Genomic DNA, 5,678 nt, shown 5'->3' on the forward strand with positions numbered 1-5,678 from the left:
GATGAGTATGTAATCACTCTCTCCTTATTCGTTGGCCAAACTACATCCTGTGGTTTCATTCACATTTTCAAAAGATAAAATGTAATTTCTGCTGTGTGTTGTTGTGCCAAAGCTTTAGTCAATCTGGCCATTGAGTTAATTGCATGATTGTTAGGATAAGAGTGTTGAGAAAGCTTGTCATAATCATGTTCTGATGACTAGAAAAGCTATTTTAATATTATATTAAGTATTCTATTCCATTCTAGAATGTTATTTACTATTCGATCAATATATTAGTATTGATATTTTAATTAGTTATATCAGTTGTTTTCATGAAACGGCCTTAAGGGCTCGATTTCATTCCGTAGCGCAGAAGATCTGCGTTGTAGTGCTGGTTTAAATGTCGAGGGGATTTCCGATTGAGCCGACATGTTCAGCGTGTACAGTCAATGCTGTCTAAACGTCTATGTAACAAATGTTGCACAGCAAACATTGCCTTTAAATGTCAACCGCACTTTCCTACAGATTGAGGAGTCTTGACCCTACTGTACAAACGAGCCTCCATGGTAAAGATGTTTACCGGCCAAAGGGCTAACCTTGAGATTACACATGCTGTCCTCTTATTACACATGTTGTCCTCTGATTGTACATGCTGTCCTCTGATTGTACATGCTCTCCTCTGATTGTACATGCTCTCCTCTGATTGTACATGCTCTCCCTGGGAATGTACACGCTCTCCTCTGATTGTACAAGCTGTCCTCTGATTGTACAAGCTGTCCTCGGATTGTACACGCTGTCCTTGGATTGTACACGCTCTCCTCTGATTGTACATGCTGTCCTCTGATTGTACATGCTCTCCTCTGATTGTACATGCTGTCCTCAGATTGTACACGCTGTCCTTGGATTGTACACGCTCTCCTCTGATTGTACATGCTGTCCTCGGATTGTACAAGCTGTCCTCGGATTGTACACGCTGTCCTTGGATTGTACACGCTCTCCTCTGATTGTACATGCTGTCCTCGGATTGTACATGCTGTCCTCGGATTGTACACGCTCTCCTCGGATTGTACATGCTGTCCTCGGATAAAACATGCTGTCCATTCATTTTAAGATAATAAAGAGTATTATCCCTATAGGAAACGTTTGTCTCCTGTTTTGAATGGACAACACACACAGTTCTCAGTTGATTGATTTACTGATAGATTGTCTTTCATAGAGTTTACCTGATTCACCTGCCACCTTGAATTTTTTTTTTTTTACATTTACATTTAAGTCATTTAGCAGATGACTTAAAGTCATTTAAGTCAAATTGTTTCTAGAGCCGTGGGCCCATTGTAAGCTATATGACAGTTGTCAATCGGTCACGCCCTGACCTTAGATCTTTTTATGTCTCTATTTTGGTTTGGTCAGGGCGTGAGTTGGGGTGGGAATTCTATGTTTTGTGTTTCTATGATTTTCTATGTTTTGGCCGGTATGGTTCTCAATCAGGGACAGCTGTCTAACGTTGTCTCTGATTGGGAACCATACTCAGGTACCCTTTTTCCCACCTGTGTTTGTGGGAAATTTCTTTATGGCACTTAGCCATATAGGTTTTGTTTTGTTTTGTTCGGTGTCTTTTCTTTATTAAAGAACATGTACGCGCACCACGCCGCTCCTTGGTCCGCTCCTTGGTCCGCTCCTTGGTCCGCTCCTTGGTCCGCTCCTTTCAACAGCCGTGACACTTGCAGGCTAGACTGTTTCTATTATTTTAATGGTAAAAGCTGAAGGTCCAGTGTTTTAAGTCAGGTATACCAAGTCGGTTTAACAGGAAATTATCTGCAGCACACTGGAATACTTCTTGAGAAAGCCAATCCTTCTTAAATCGCACCAAGATGTTCAACCAATTAGTTAATAATTGGGACTCATAATATGCCCCCCCTTGGCCTCCATTGAGAGTGGGAGTCTCTTTATCTCAACTCAATGGCTGCCTGGTTGGGTCTATGTTGCAATTTAATTCATTTTAATTTCTTAATGAAAAAAAACTAATTCAGTCTGTTAGACAACGATGGGCCAGGAACACCCTGCCTGTCGGTCCAGCATCTGTCTATCTATGGATGTGAGTCACCATTTAATCTGTAATGATGGGGATTGGAGCAGCCTAAATGGAATATCCCTGTGCAATTAGTATTCTCCCATTAGGCCTGTGATTCATTTATTGACGTTTACAGTGTTACTGATATGGACAATTCCAAGGTAAAGATATTACTCTTTGACTCAGTTTATTCCATTTAAAATGTATACCAAACAAACTGTCACGTTCTGACCTTAGTTATTTTGTTATGTCTTTGTTTTATTATGGTCAGGGCGTGAGTTGGGTGGGTAGTCTATGTTGTGGTTTTGTGTTTGGCATGGTATGGTATGGTATTTGCTAAGTCAAACGACACCGCTGGTTCTGCTCACACTGCCCTACCCTATGCTCTGACCTCTTTCTCCCTCTCTCTCCAGATGAAATCTCGCGTCTTGTGACGGCCGGCCGCCCAACAACCTGCCCGCTTGACCCTATCCCCTCCTCTCTTCTCCAGACCATTTCCGGAGACCTTCTCCCTTACCTCACCTCGCTCATCAACTCATCCCTGACCACTGGCTACGTCCCTCCCGTCTTCAAGAGAGCGAGAGTTGCACCCCTTCTGAAAAAACCTACACTCGATCCCTCCGATGTCAACAACTACAGACCAGTATCCCTTCTCTCTTTTCTCTCCAAAACTCTTGAGCGTGCCGTCCTTGGCCAGCTCTACCGCTATCTCTCTCAGAATGACCTTCTTGATCCAAATCAGTCAGGTTTCAAGACTAGTCATTCAACTGAGACTGCTCTTCTCTGTATCACGGAGGCGCTCCGCACTGCTAAAGCTAACTCTCTCTCCTCTGCTCTCATCCTTCTAGACCTATCGGCTGCCTTCGATACTGTGAACCATCAGATCCTCCTCTCCACCCTCTCCGAGTTGGGCATCTCCGGCGCGGCCCATGCTTGGATTGCGTCCTACCTGACAGGTCGCTCCTACCAGGTGGCGTGGCGAGAATCTGTCTCCTCACCACGCGCTCTCACCACTGGTGTCCCCCAGGGCTCTGTTCTAGGCCCTCTCTTATTCTCGCTATACACCAAGTCACTTGGCTCTGTCATAACCTCACATGGTCTCTCCTATCATTGCTATGCAGACGACACACAATTAATCTTCTCCTTTCCCCCTTCTGATGACCAGGTGGCGAATCGCATCTCTGCATGTCTGGCAGACATATCAGTGTGGATGACGGATCACCACCTCAAGCTGAACCTCAGCAAGACGGAGCTCCTCTTCCTCCCGGGGAAGGACTGCCCGTTCCACGATCTCGCCATCACGGTTGACAACTCCATTGTGTCCTCCTCCCAGAGCGCTAAGAACCTTGGCGTGATCCTGGACAACACCCTGACGTTCTCAACTAACATCAAGGCGGTGTCCCGTTCCTGTAGGTTCATGCTCTACAACATCCGCAGAGTACGACCCTGCCTCACACAGGAAGCGGCGCAGGTCCTAATCCAGGCACTTGTCATCTCCCGTCTTGATTACTGCAACTCGCTGTTGGCTGGGCTCCCTGCCTGTGCCATTAAACCCCTACAACTCATCCAGAACGCCGCAGCCCGTCTGGTGTTCAACCTTCCCAAGTTCTCTCACGTCACCCCGCTCCTCCGCTCTCTCCACTGGCTTCCAGTTGAAGCTCGCATCCGCTACAAGACCATGGTGCTCGCCTACGGAGCTGTGAGGGGAACGGCACCTCAGTACCTCCAGGCTCTGATCAGGCCCTACACCCAAACAAGGGCACTGCGTTCATCCACCTCTGGCCTGCTCGCCTCCCTACCACTGAGGAAGTACAGTTCCCGCTCAGCCCAGTCAAAACTGTTCGCTGCTCTGGCCCCCAATGGTGGAACAAACTCCCTCACGACGCCAGGACAGCGGAGTCAATCACCACCTTCCGGAGACACCTGAAACCCCACCTCTTCAAGGAATACCTAGGATAGGGTAAGTAAGGGTAAGTAATCCTTCTCACCCCCCTTCTCCCCCAACAAGATTTAGATGCAAGTGGCTGTTCCACTGGTTGTCATAAGGTGTATGCACCAATTTGTAAGTCGCTCTGGATAAGAGCGTCTGCTAAATGACTTAAATGTAAATGTAATGTATGGTTCTCAGAGGCGGTGTCGTTCGTTGTCTCTGATTGAGAATCATACTTAGGTAGCCTTTTCCCACCTGTGTTTTGTGGGTGATTATTTTCTGTTCTGTGTTTTGCTTTACTGTTCAGGACTGTTCGTTTTGTCGTTTAATTGTTTTTGTTCAGTGTTCAGTATTCTTATTAAAACAATATGGACACTTACGACGCTGCGCATTGGTCCTCACCTCATTCCAACGACGAGTGTTACAGAATCACCTAGAGCCAGAGTCTCCCGTCTGTCCTGAGCTGCCAGAGCCGCCCGTCTGTCCTGAGCTTCCGGAGCCGCCCGTCTGTCCTGAGCTTCCGGGCCGCCCGTCTGTCCTGAGCTTCCGGAGCCGCCCGTCTGTCCTGAGCTTCCCGGAGCCGCCCGTCTGTCCTGAGCTTCCGGGCCGCCCGTCTGTCCTGAGCTTCCGGAGCCGCCCGTCTGTCCTGAGCTTCCGGAGCCGCCCGTCTGTCCTGAGCTTCCGGAGCCGCCCGTCTGTCCTGAGCTTCCGGAGCCGCCCGTCTGTCCTGAGCTTCCCGGGCCGCCCGTGTGTCCTGAGCTTCCGGAGCCGCCCGTGTGTCCTGAGCTTCCGGAGCCGCCCGTGTGTCCTGAGCTTCCGGATCCGCCCGTCTGTCCTGAGCTTCCGGATCCGCCCGTCTGTCCTGAGCTTCCGGATCCGCCCGTCTGTCCTGAGCTTCCGGATCCGCCCGTCTGTCCTGAGCTTCCCGGAGCCGCCCGTCTGTCCTGAGCTTCCGGAGCCGCCCGTCTGTCCTGAGCTTCCGGAGCCGCCCGTCTGTCCTGAGCTTCCGGGCCGCCCGTCTGTCCTGAGCTTCCGGAGCCGCCCGTCTGTCCTGAGCTTCCGGAGCCGCCCGTCTGTCCTGAGCTTCCGGAGCCGCCCGTCTGTCCTGAGCTTCCGGGCCGCCCGTCTGTCCTGAGCTGCCGGAGCCGCCCGTCTGTCCTGAGCTGCCGGGCCGCCCTTCTGTCAGGCGCTGCCGGAATCGCCAATCATGCCGGCGCTGCCGGAGTCTCCCTCCTGTCCGGTGCTGCCGGAATCTCCTGTCCATTTAGGGCCCACTGCAGGGTCCCCAGTCCGGAGGTCGGCGGCGAGGGTCGCCGCTCCCAATGCGCTACTTAAGAGACTATGATGGAGTGAGGTCCACGTCCCACGCCAGATCTGCCACCGCGGACAGACGCCCACCCAGACCCTCCCTTATAGGTTCACGTTTTGCGGCCGCACCTTTGGGGGAGGGGAGGGGGGTACTGGAGGGGAGGGGGTACTGTCACGTTCTGAACTTAGTTATTTTGTTAAGTTTTGTTTTACTATGGTCAGAGCGTGAGTTGGGTGGGTAGTCTGTTCTTTTTCTAAGTTGTGGTTTTGTGTTTGGCATGGTATGATTCTCAATCAGAGGCAGGTGTCGTTCGTTGTCTCTGATTGAGAAAAATATGGACACTTACCACGCTGCGCATTGGTCCTCACCTCATTCCAACGACGAGCGTT

This window comes from Oncorhynchus keta, chromosome 21 (assembly GCF_023373465.1).
Source record: "Oncorhynchus keta strain PuntledgeMale-10-30-2019 chromosome 21, Oket_V2, whole genome shotgun sequence".
Classification (NCBI taxonomy): Eukaryota; Metazoa; Chordata; class Actinopteri; order Salmoniformes; family Salmonidae; genus Oncorhynchus; species Oncorhynchus keta.